Source organism: Triticum urartu, chromosome 5, assembly GCF_003073215.2.
Source record: "Triticum urartu cultivar G1812 chromosome 5, Tu2.1, whole genome shotgun sequence".
Classification (NCBI taxonomy): Eukaryota; Viridiplantae; Streptophyta; class Magnoliopsida; order Poales; family Poaceae; genus Triticum; species Triticum urartu.
Window position 1 is genome coordinate 432,632,939 of NC_053026.1, and position 13,316 is coordinate 432,646,254.

General features: G+C 42.8%; 1 long non-coding RNA gene across 2 annotated transcripts; it reads right to left on the reverse strand.

The window, feature by feature from the left end:
* Positions 1 to 529: 529 nt before the first annotated feature.
* On the reverse strand, positions 530 to 1,585 carry LOC125556159. Of its 2 annotated transcripts, XR_007305023.1 has the most exons (3): positions 1,254 to 1,585; positions 1,103 to 1,176; positions 530 to 1,026 (listed from the first exon to the last, which is right to left on the reverse strand). It is a non-coding gene; the product is annotated as an uncharacterized LOC125556159 (long non-coding RNA). The 2 variants fall into 2 exon arrangements; XR_007305022.1 differs by having other exon boundaries at positions 530 to 1,176.
* Positions 1,586 to 13,316: the final 11,731 nt, after the last annotated feature.

Consider the following 13,316-nt stretch of genomic DNA (forward strand, 5'->3'; position numbering starts at 1 on the left):
AGTGCTCGCTTTATTACCAACTCCCAACATCTTCAGGTTGAATCAAAGCTTCTATGAATAAGGCATCCGCCACCGCCCCATGAATGGATAGTAGACGCAAAAAATAAAATAAAATAAGAAGGTTGATATAAGACGCGGGGCGGGGCGGGGGGGGGGGGGGGGGGGGGGGGGGGGGGGGGGGGGGGGGGGGGGGTCGGTCGCGCCAAGCGTTTTATACAAACTAGAAGATATCCCGCGCGTTGCTGCGGGATTCCAACCACTTATTTTCGGATAGAATAATCATATTTAAGGGGTGAAAGCATTAAGATCCATTTCCATACGAAAAAACACTATATATCAGTGCACCAAAAATTTGAGAACATATTGGATATTAATGATACCTGAAAGTAGTGTTCCCCTAAAGTATCATAAAAGTACTTTGGTACCTGTATTCATAATACATATTGGCAGGTTGGCCCATTGTTCCTAGACCTAGCAACATATATATGAAGAGCCTGGTTTCAAATCCATGCAAATTCTACTGATTGAATATTGATAAGGATCTTGTTCGAAAAATATTTATAAGAATATACTAAGACAAAGGTATTTGAATGAACTAAAAAGAGGTGTGCCCTTAGCTGCCACATATGAGAAACGGAAGGAGAGTATTAACACCAAAAAGTTTCATTTCAAGAAGCAAGCACGTGGTTTGCAAGTCTGATATGCTAATCACTTCACAGAACTGCTTCATGTCCTGGAATAAGAACACATCCAACAGAAACTCCTGGACACCCGTCGACGGTATCCCCATGGGACATCCCATCCTTTGAGCTGACTTAAACACTCCCAGCTTCAGCACCGCTGCCAAACGTCTTGGCATGGCGAATCCTGAGCTGAAGCAAACATAATGATTAGTACTCCCAAGTCACAACCATTAGTGAATGGAGAAAACAAATTAATCATAAACTTCTAAGGCAGATGACGAAGATCTTTGAGGCTGATAGGATGGCACTGGATGTTGTAGCACCCATCAGATCCCCTGACATGCTAAGAAGGGAAGTCAGAGGTGACCCTTCAAAAACGAACGCCAACATTATGAAAGAAAAAGGAAACAAAAACAGACTTGCCCATGCTCAGCCTTCACGCCGTTGTTGATTCGCCAGCGCCGCCAGTGATTTTTTTGTCTTGCCTGCATGTCTGTTCGCTCATCATTTTTCGTGTCTCCGGTCGTTCGAAAGGAATATGAAAGCTGATGACTCGGAGGAAAGTACTACCAGGGGCTCGCCGGCGACGATGATGACGGGCGGTCCGAGAACCAGAGCGCTAAGAAGGTAGGCTGGCTAATTCCACACCAGCGGCTGCTTCAGCTCCACATATTCAATTTAGTCGATCTATGTAGTGCAAATATGGGATTGACATCTCCTTGCCGAAGTAGAAATTCACTGGCGTGAGCCGGGGAGGAAGACGCATGGGAATTGGGAACATAGCGCTATAAAGTACGATCTCCGGCCGACCGGCCGCTCGACTGCCTTGTCAATTAATCCTTTGGAATAAAGGTATGGTGGCTCGAAGATTAAAGGAAAGGACGCGATGGGAAAACACTTCATCAAGGAATAAGCCAGCAAGCGATCGGGTGTGAGGGTGGAGTACAGAAAATAACGAAGAGGCATGGGTGGGAAAATTGCTGAGGTGGCTAGATTCTGACGTGGACATGTTGCATGTGTTGCTCCTATTTAGTATCGATGATGTGGCATGATGATGATGTGGATAGTGTGCATGTTGAGAGAATAGGTAAAAGTGGAGAGCAACTTCTTAAGAATGTTAGATATGATGTACATCTAGCATAGCTTTCCTCTGTCACTTCATCTATGTGAAGCATGAGATGCCTCCTTATAAATTGGTCTAAACATGTGGTACTAAGAGCAACTCTAGCAGACACCTTTAAATCGTGACCCTTAAAAGCGGGATAAGGGTTGAGAAAATCACGTTTTCGAGTATTCTCTTTTACCGCTCGGGTTTGCGGGTTTTGTTCCGCTGCCATCGATTTCGGTCCCGCAAACTGTAAAAGCACACAAATTAATTGACCAAGATTTTGAGCAAATAAAACATAAACGTTGAGAATTCAAACATGATCTTGACACTACCACACAGTTTTGGCGACATTTGAACATAGTTTTTGTACCACAACCCAAAATACATCACCACACCATCCGTCATCACTCCATCATCATCATCATCATCATCATCATCATCATCATCATCATCATCACAAGATGCCACCATTGCCATCACCACTTGCCTAACCACCATGCTCATCGAACCTTGGCACCTCATGGCCTCTTCTGGCTAGCCTCCTCCTCTCTAAGATCTCCAACCATGCCATGCCATGTCATTCTTTGGTGACCTCGTCCATCTCATTCCGGTTCATCATCATGATCTTGTTATCCTCAGCAAGTGTAGGATCAAAAGTATGTCTAGAGGGGGGTGATCAGACTACTTGACCAAATAAAAATCTAGTCTTTTCTCAATTTTACTTCTTGGCAGATTTTAACAACTTAGCACAAGTCAAGTAAACAACCTACATATGCAATTCTAAGAGTATAGCAGCGGAATGTAAAACAATTGCATATGAAGGTAAAGGGAGGAGTTTGGAGGGAGCAAACGCAATGTAGACACAGAGATTTTTGGCGTGGTTCTGATAGGTGGTGCTATTGTACATCCACGTTGATGGGGACTTCAACCCACAAGGGTAACGGTTGCGCGAGTCCACGGAGGGCTCCACCCACGAAGGGTCCACGAAGAAGCAACCTTGTCTATCCCACCATGGCCATCGCCCACGAAGGACTTGCCTCACTAGGGTAGATCTTCACAAAGTAGGTGATCTCCTTGCCCGTACAAACTCCTTGATTCAATTCCACAATCTTGACAGAGGCTCCCAAGTGACACCTAACCAATCTAGGAGACACCACTCTCCAAAAGGTAATAGACGGTGTGTTGATGATGAACTCCTTGCTCTTGTGCTTCAAATGATAGTCTCCCCAACACTCAGCTCTCTCTCATAGGATTGGATTTGGTGGAAAGAGGGTTTGAGTGGAAAGCAACTTGAGGAAGGTTAGAGATCAAGATTTATGTGGTTGGAATGAAATATCTTGACCTCAACACAAGTGTAGGTGGTTCTCTCTCAGAAAATGTATGTTGGAAGTGTAGGCATGTTCTGATGGCTCTCTCCATGAATGAAGAGTGGGTGGAGGGGGTATATATAGCCTCCACACAAAATCTAACCGTTACACACATATCACCAAACTCGGTGGGACCGAATCATGAAACTCGGTCAGACCGATTTAGTTCAAAATGTGAATGTCAGGATTTTCGGTGGGACCGACATGTCAACTCGGTGGGACCGGTTTCATTAGGGTTAGGTCATAACGTAATCTTGGTGAGACCGATTTTGGTAATAGGTAAACAGAGAGTTGGCCAGGCAAACTCGGTGGGACCGATTCGCTCATCTCGGTTAGACCGAAACGTTACGAAGGAAAACAGAGAGTTTGCATTGCAATCTCGGTGGGACCGATCGCTCATCTCGGTTGGACCAAAACGTTATGAAGGGAAACAGAGAGGTTGCAATCCCATCTCGGTGAGACCGAGATCCCAATCGGTGAGACCGAAGTGACTAGGGTTTTGTGGTAGTGGCTATGTCAAGTGAACTCGGTGGCGCCAGGTAGGAAATTTCGGTGGGGTCGAGTTTGACTTTTGGTTTGGGACATATGTGGATATGAGAAAGTAGTTGAGGGTTTTGGAGCATATCACTAAGCATTTTGAGCAAGTAACTCATTAAGCAACACCTCATCCCCTTTTAATAGTATTGGCTTTTCCTATGGATTCAATGTGATCTTGGATCGCTAAAAGTAAAATGTAGAGTCTTGAGCTTGAGCCGACATGTGTTCTTAGTATTTTGAGGGGTCCACTTTCTAATCCATGCCATGCCAATCATTGAGCTTTCCTGAAATATTCATCTTGAAATAGCATTAGCTCAATGGGCTATATGTTGTTAGGAATTACCAAAACCACCCAGGGATAGTTGCACTTTCAGCAAGAAGCTTGGCCATGGCTTTGTTCTCGTCAGCCATGGCTCTTCTCTCCTCAATGGAAGCCTTGCGGTCGGTCTCCTCCTTGAGTAGTTGCCGAGGGAGTCCTGGATTCGGGGGTCCTCAGGTGTCCGGCCTATTCGATATGGGCCAGGCTGATGGGTCGTGAAGACGAAGCAGAAGACCACCTCCCGTGTCCGGGTAGGACTCCTATGTGCGTAGAACGGTAAGTTTGGTGTCCGGGTATAATACTCCTTTCCTTTTAACCGACTTTGTATAACCCTAGGCCCCTCCAGGATGTATATAAACCGGAGAGGTTAGTCCGTAGAGGGCATCTGAATAATCATAGGCTAGGCTGCTAGGGTTTAGCCATTACGATCTCGAGGTAGATCAACTCTTGTAACCCCTATACTCATCGAATACAACCAAGTAGGACATAGGGTTTTACCTCCTTTGAGAGGGCCCGAACCTGGGTAAACATCGTGTCCCCATTGTCCCTTGTTACCATTGATCCCAGACTCACAGCTTGAGCCCCCCTATCCGAGATCTGCCGGTTTTGACACCGACAATGGTGCTTTCATTGAGAGCTCCGTTGTGTGGTCACGAAAAGCGATCTATGGCTCGCCTCATCATCAACGACGATATCACTTCTAGAAGGAGCCTAACTTCAGGACAGGTCCTCCAGCTCAGCGGTTTCACCATGGGCGCATGCATGGCCATTAAGCCAATAGTGTCCTGATACGTCCATTTTGCATCATGCTTTTATATCGATATTTATTGCATTATGGGCTGTTATTACACATTATGTCACAATACTTATGCATTTTCTCTCTTATTCTACAAGGTTTACATGAAAAGGGAGAATGATGGCAGCTAGAATTCTGGGCTGGAAAAGGAGCAAATATTAGAGACCTATTCTGCACAACTCCAAAAGTCCTGAAACTCCACAAAAGTCAGTTTTGGAATATATAAAAAATATTGAGCGAAGGAAGCACCAGAAGGGGGCCACCCACCATCCACAAGGGTGGAGGGCGCGCCCCCTGCCTCGTGGGCCACCCGTAAGCCCCCCCCCGATGCCCATCTTCTAGTATAAGGTCTCTCTTGCCCTGGAAAAAAAAATAAGAAGGAAGCTTTCGGGACGAAGCGCCGCCGTCTCGAGGCGAAACCTTGGTGGAACCAATCTAGGGCTCCGGCGGAGCGGCTCTGCCGGGGAAACATCCCTCCGGGGGGGAGAATCATCACCATCGTCATCACCATCGATCCTCTCATCAGGAGGGGCCAATCTCCATCAAAATATTCACCAACACCATCTCCTCTCAAACCCTAGTTCATCTCTTGTATCCAACTATGTCTCAAAACCTCAGATTGGTACCTGTGGGTTGCTAGTAGTGTTGATTACTCCTTGTAGTTGATGCTAGTTGGTTTATTCGGTGGAAGATTATATGTTCAGATCCTTTATGCACATTAATACCCCTCTGATTATGAACATGAATATGATTTGTGAGTAGTTACGTTTGTTCCTGAGGACATGGGAGAAGTCTTGCTATAAGTAGTCATGTGAATTTGGTATTCGTTCGATATTTTGATGAGATGTATGTTGTCTTTCCTCCAGTGGTGTTATGTGAACGTCGACTACATGACACTTCACCATTGTTTGGGCCTAGGGGAAGGCATTGGGAAGTAATAAGAAGATGATGGGTTGCTAGAGTGACAGAAGCTCAAACCCTAGTTTATGAGTGATGACCCACAAGTATAGGGGATCTATCATAGTCCTTTCAATAAGTAAGAGTGTCGAACCCAACGAGGAGCAGAAGGAAATGATAAGCGGTTTCCAGTAAGGTATTCTCTGCAAGCACTGAAATTGTAGGTGACAGATAGTTTTGTGATAAGATAATTGGTAACGAGCAACAAGTAACAAAAGTAAATAAAGTGCAGAAGGGTGGCCCAATACTTTTTTGTAGCAAAGGACAAGCCTGGAAAAACTCTTATATAGAGAAAAGCGCTCCCGAGGACACATGGGAGTTATCGTCAAGCTAGGTATCATCACGATCATATGATTCGCGTTCGGTACTTTGATAATCTGATATGTGGGTGAACCGGTGCTTGGGTATTGCCCTTACTTGGACAAGCATCCCACTTATGATTAAGCTCTATTGCAAGCATCCGCAACTACAACAAAAGTATTAAGGTAAACCTAACCATAGCATGAAACATATGGATCCAAATCAGCCCCTTACGAAGCAACGCATAAAGTAGGGTTTAAGCTTCTGTCACTCTAGCAACCCATCATCTACTTATTACTTCCCAGTGCCTTCCTCTAGGCCCAAATAATGGTGAAGTGTCATCTAGTCGACGTTCACATAACACCACTAGAGGAGAGACAACATACATCTAATCAAAATATCGAACGAATACCAAATTCACATGACTACTAATAGCAAGACTTCTCCCATGTCCTCGGGAACAAACGTAACTACTCACAAAGCATATTCATGTTCATAATCAGAGGAGTATTAATATGCATAAAGGATCTAAACATATGATCTTCCACCAAATAAACCAACTAGCATCAACTACAAGGAGTAATCAACACTACTAGCAACCCACAGGTACCAATCCCAGGCTTAGAGACAAGAATTGGATACAAGGGATGAACGAGGGTTTGAGAGGAGATGGTGCTGGTGAAGATGTTGATGGAGATTGACCCCCTCCCGATGAGAGGATCGTTGGTGATGACGATGGTGATGATTTCCCCCTCCCGGAGGGAAGTGTCCCCGGTAGAACAGCTCTGTCGGAGCCCTAGATTGGATCCGCCAAGGTTCCGCCTCGTGGCGGCGGAGTCTCATCCCGAAAGTTTTCTTATGATTTTTTTTCTCATTGAAGGACTCCATATAGCAGAAGATGGGCATCGGAGGGCCATCAGCGGACCCACGAGGCAAGGGGCGCGCACAGGGGGGTAGGGCGCGCCCCCACCCTCGGGGCAGGGTGTGGCCCCCTTTGGAACTTCTTGTGCTCACTATTTTTTATATATTCTAAAAATGACTTCCGTGAAGTTTCAGGACTTTTGGAGCTGTGCAGAATAGGTCTCTAATATTTGCTCCTTTTCCAGCCCAGAATCCCAGCTGCCGGCATTCTCCCTCTTTATGTAAACCTTGTAAAATAAGAGAGAATATGCATAAGTATTGTGACATATTGTGTAATAACAGCCCATAATGCAATAAATATCGATATAAAAGCATGATGCAAAATGGACGTATCAACTCCCCCAAGCTTAGACCTCGCTTGTCCTCAATTGAAAGCCGAAATCGAAAAATATGTCCACATGTTTAGAGATGGAGGTGTCGATAAAAATAAAATACGGACATGAGGGCATCATGTCATTCTTAGAATAACGACTTATATAATTCTTGTTATATGATCTCTTATGCTAGAGTAACAATTCAATCACAATTTCAAGTATGAATCATAAACTTCATTGAAAACTAACAAACTATAATATCAGTCATTGAAGCAATTGCAATTTATCATAACATAGGAATGAGTCAATATAAGAGCTTTTCAACAAGTCCACATACTCAACTATCATATAGTCTTTCACAATTGCTAACACTCACGCGATACTTATGGGTATGGAGTTTTAATCGGACACAGAGAAAGATGGGGGCTTATAGTTTTGCCTCCCAACGTTTTACCTCAAGGGTAATGTCAATAATAATAGTTCATGAAAACTCACATCCAGTTAGCCATATATACCAGGATCTTTCCAACATATTGTGCTTGCCAAAGGATAAAATGCAAAAAGGAAAGGTGAAGATCACCATGACTCTTATGTAAGGTAGGAGATAAAGATAAAAGATAGGCCCTTCGCAGAGGTAAGCAGAGGTTGTCATGCGCTTTTATGGTTGGATGCACAAAAATCTTAATGCAAAAGAACATCACTTTATATTGCCACTTGTGATATGGACCTTTATTATGTAGTCTGTTGCTTTTATTTCTTCCATATCACACGATCGTATAAAGCTTATTTTCTCCCACACTAATAAGTCATACATATTTAGAGAGCAATTTTTATTGCTTGCACCGATGACAACTTACTTGGAGGATCTTACTCAATCCATAGGTAGGTATTGTGGATTCTCATGGCAAAACTGGTTTAAGGGTGTTTGGAAACACAAGTAGTATCTCTACTTAGTGCAAAGAATTTGGCTAGCATGAGGGGGAAAGGCAAGCTCAAACATGTTGGATGATCCAAGACAATATGATTTATCTCAGATGTAAGAAAACATAACCCATTACGTTGTCTTCCTTGTCCAACGTCAACTCTTTAGCATGTCATATGTTAATGAGTGCTCACAATCATAAAAGATGTCCAAGATAGTGTATTTATATGTGAAGACCTCTCTTTCTTTATTACTTCCTATTAATTGCAGCGATGACCAAAACTGTGTTTGTCAACTCTCAACAACTTTTATTCATCATACTCTTTCTATGTGAACTCATTACTCTCCATAAGATCCATATGATCTCTTTTATTTCCTTTTTTATTCTTTTTCTCTTTTCTTTTATTCACTCAAGATTATAGCAAAATAATCAAGCTCTTGACTCAACACTAATCTTTATTATATATATAGCTTACGGACTCGATTACATAGAAGAGATCATAAAGCAAAACTCACAACTAGATCATACTAAAACTTTATTCTACTAGATCAAGATATTACCAAAAGGATCAAACTAAGAAAAACGGTAAAGATAGGAGTGTGATGGTGATACGATACCGGGGCGCTCCCCCAAGCTTGGCAGTTGCCAAGGGGAGTGCCCATACCCATGTGATTATGTCTCTTTTGCCGGTGAAGGAGTTGATCGTTTTGTTGATGGCGTAGGCTTGTCGTCCCTCTTCCAAGGCATAGGTTCACCATCATAGAAGGATGATCAAGTCTCCTGAAACCTCAAATCTGCAGCCAAACTCATCCTCTTGAATCTATATTCATACTCACAGTTTTGATTTTGCAGGTCATAGATCTGGGCTTGGAGGTGCTCGATTTTCTCATGAAGCTTGAAGATGGCCTCCCCAATGTCCTTGACGTCCAGCTTGTGGTTGTTGGTGAACTCCGTGATCATGATGTGATTGGAATCGAGTCCACACTCCACCATCTCTTGACACTTGAAAACTTCTTGATCCAATGCCTCCAACCTTTCCTCCGTGCTTCCGGTCTTCCTTGGTCCCTCAGCATCGCGGATGTGCAACAATCCCTCACGCATCTCAATGGTTTGAGGGTGTTGCAGCACTTCCGCGAGGTAGGGGTTGATGACCTTCTCGAAGAGCTGGTCCTTGGGGGCACTTGAAGATGACATGACGACCTGGATCTGTCAGAAGAACAACTCGAAACAAAGACAAAGGATATTTGTGTGATACGGGAGTTAAAACCTTCGGGAGATTATATAGTGAATTTTTACCGACCAAAATATGTAACGTGCAAGAAAACGGGGTCCGGAGAGCACACGAGGTGCCCATGAGGCAGGGGCGCGCCCAGGGGGGTAGGGCGCGCCCTCCACCCTCGTGGAGCCCTCGTGTCCTTCCCGGATTGCTTCTTATTCTTCTATTTTTCTAAATATTCCAAAACAGAGGAAAATTGCCATAATAACTGTTTTGGAGTCGGTTTACTTATCGTACCACATACCTATTCCTTTTCGGAGTCTGAAACGTTTCGGAAAGTGTCACTTATGTATTCCTCTGGGGTTATGGATTCAATAACATTGGTTCAACATTTATAGGATTACCTGAGATATAATGTTTGATTCTTTGACCGTTCACCACCTTCGGATTTGTGCCTTTGAAGTTGTTGATTTTTATGGCACCGGAATGATAGACCATATCAATGAGAACCCATCTAATGAGAACCCATCTAATGAGTCTAGGTTTAGCATCTTTCTTTTCCATAAGATATTTAATAGCAGCATGATCAGTGTGAATAGTTACTTTAGAATCAACAATATAAGGTATGAACTTATCACAAGCAAATACAACTGCTAAGAATTCTTTTTCAGTAGTAGCATAATTTCTCTGAGCATTGTCTAGAGTTTTACTAGCATATTGAATAACATTTAATTTCTTATCAACTCTTTGCCCTAGAACAAAACCTACAACATAATCACTAGCATCACACATAATATCAAAAGGTAAATTCCAATCAGGTGGCTGAACAATAGGTGCAGAGATTAATGCTTTCTTAAGTATTTCAAAGGCTTCTACACAGTCATCATCAAAGACGAACGGAATATATTTTTGTAATAAATTAGTTAGAGGCCGAGAAATTTTTGAGAAATCCTTAATGAACCTCCTATAAAAACCGACAGGAAACTTCTTATACCTTTGATGTCCTTGGGACACGACATCTTTTCAATAGCATCAACTTTAGCTTTATCAACTTCAACACCTCTTTTAGAAATTTTGTGCCCCAAGACAATACCTTCATTAACCATAAAGTGACATTTCTCCCAATTCAAGACAAGGTTAGTTTCTTCACATCTCTCCAAAACTCGATCAAGGTTGCTTAAGCAATCATCAAAAGAGGATCCATAAACGGAGAAATCATCCATGAATACCTCACATATCTTTTCACAAAAATCAGAGAATATAGCCATCATGCATCTTTGGAAGGTAGCAGGTGCATTACATAAACCAAAAGGCATACGTCTATAAGAAAAAGTACCGAACTGGCAAGTATAAGTGGTCTTAGATTGATCATCAGCTGATACAGGTATTTGAGAGAAATCAGAATAACCATCTAGAAAGCAAAAGTGTGTATGTTTGGATAATCTTTCTAGCATTTGATCAATAAATGGTAAGGGGTAATGATCTTTTTTAGTAGCCTTATTTAATTTGTGGAAATAAATTACCATCCTATAACCTGCAGTAATTCTTTGCGGAATCAGTTCATCTTTATCATTAGGAACAACGTTAATACCTCCCTTTTTAGAAACACAATGGACAGGGCTTACCCACTGACTATTAGCAACGGGATAAATTATACCTGCCTCAAGGAGCTTTAGTATTTTTTTCTTACCACTTCTTTCATTTTAGGATTCAGTCGTTGTTGGTGATCAATAACTGGTTTGGCATCTTTCTCCAGATTTATTTTGTGTTGACATAGAGTGGGACTAATGCCCTTAAGATCATCAAGAGTATATCCAATAGCAGCACGGTGCTTCTTCAGAGTTTTCAATAATCTTTCTTCCTCCTCCTCTGAAAGGTTAGCACTAATAATAACCAGATATATTTTCTTTTCATCAAGATAAGCATATTTAAGAGTATGAGGCAATGGTTTAAGCTCAAACACGGGATCACCCTTGGGTGGAGGGGGATCCCCTAAGATTTCAACAGGCAAGTTGTGTTTCAAAATAGGTCCCTATTTAAAGAACACTTCATCTATTTCCCTTCTTTCATTCATAAACATATCATTTTCATGGTCTAGCAAATATTGTTCTAAAGGATCACTAGGAGGCACGGCAATGGAAGAAAGACCAATAATTTCATCTTTACTAGGCAATTCTTCTTCACGGTGTTGTCTACTAAATTTAGAAAAGTTAAACTCATGAGACATATCATCTAAACCAACAGTAACAACATCCTTTTCACAGTCTATCTTAGCATTAACAGTGTTCAAGAAGGGTCTACCAAAAATAATGGGACAAAAGCTATCTTGTAGGGAACCAAGAACAAGAAAATCAGCAGGGTATTTAGTTTTCCCACACAAGACTTCAACATCTCTAACAATTCCAATGGGTGATATGGTATCTCTATTGGCAAGATTAATGGTAACATCAATATATTCTATCTCAGTGGGTACAATATCATGCATAATTTCTTTGTATAAGTAATGAGGTATAGCACTAGCACTGGCACCCATATCACATAAGCCATGATAACAATGATCTCCTATTTTAACAGAAATAACAGGCATGCCTACCACAGGTCTATGTTTATCTTTAGCACAAGGTTTAGCAATTCTAGCAGTTTCATTACAGAAATAAATAACACGCCCATCAATATTATCAGCCAAGAGATCTTTAACAATACACTACAAAAAAGACACATCCGTGACATTTTGGGCCGAACGAAATTTTTTTCTGTCATACATATGACACTTCTATGACGATAATTGTGACAAAACCCGGTATCATCATAGATGTGGTGGGCTCCTACTTCTATGATAAAAAATCATGACAGAAAATGGGCTTTTCATCCTGGGCGGGCCGGAGACGCAGCTGCATGACATTCTTTGGGCCGTCCATGACGGAAAAAACCGTGGTAGAAGCGAGGGGGAGGAAAATTTCGGGGAGTTCCCGGTTACGGTGGGAGGTCGGGGGCCGAGCGATGCGCGTTTCTCTCATACACGTACGCGCGTGTGTGTGAGGCGTTGGCTCTAACTGAACCCGAGCGAGGCGTTGGGCTCTAACTGAACCCGAGCGATTGCACTGCAGGCTACGCGTTACTGAACCCGAGCGATCGATCGATGGCTGTTAAATGAACCCGATCGAGCGATTCCTTCTCTACTGCTGCTAACTGAAGCCGATCGAAAAAAATGTGTTCCGTACGATAAATAGTATGCGCTACGTACGGTACGGGGCACTAAAGGATCGAACCGTGAAACGACTTCCAAAACATTGTGTTTGTCGTTCTAACAACACATTTATTCAACCAACAGACGAAATATACTACTGATTGTACATTGAAAACAGCAGCAGCAGCAACCAGGGCTGGGGGTGCAACAGAAGCAGTAAGCAGGCCAGAAGAGTGAAGACGCAACCCTCTCTTCCAAACCAAACATCAACCATCATTACCAAAGCGCTTCCAAAAAAGAACAAAGTGTATGCATCAAACTAAATAAAGATCCTACTACACCAAGTCTACGCATCTAACTAACTGGCTCAGTTAGACGTTACTATTTATTAAGCTGTGGAGATTGGCTGACGGCTTGAACCAGATGGGTGCCTGACGGGGGAAACTCCAGCCAGCAGGTCGAAGTCTGATACTTGCGACCCTCTCTCCTACTTTGGGCTGCAGAGCGTGGTGGCACATATCAGGGTATGGTGCATGCAGAGACGCATGGTACGCTGTGTACACACAGTTTTTCCCGATGAACGAAACTGCATCGCCATCATGATCCTTGCCGTCAGTTATCTCCTGGTTAATCGGATAATTCAGTCCGACAAACAGAGAGCGTGTACAAAGGCTACTTACCAGCCTCC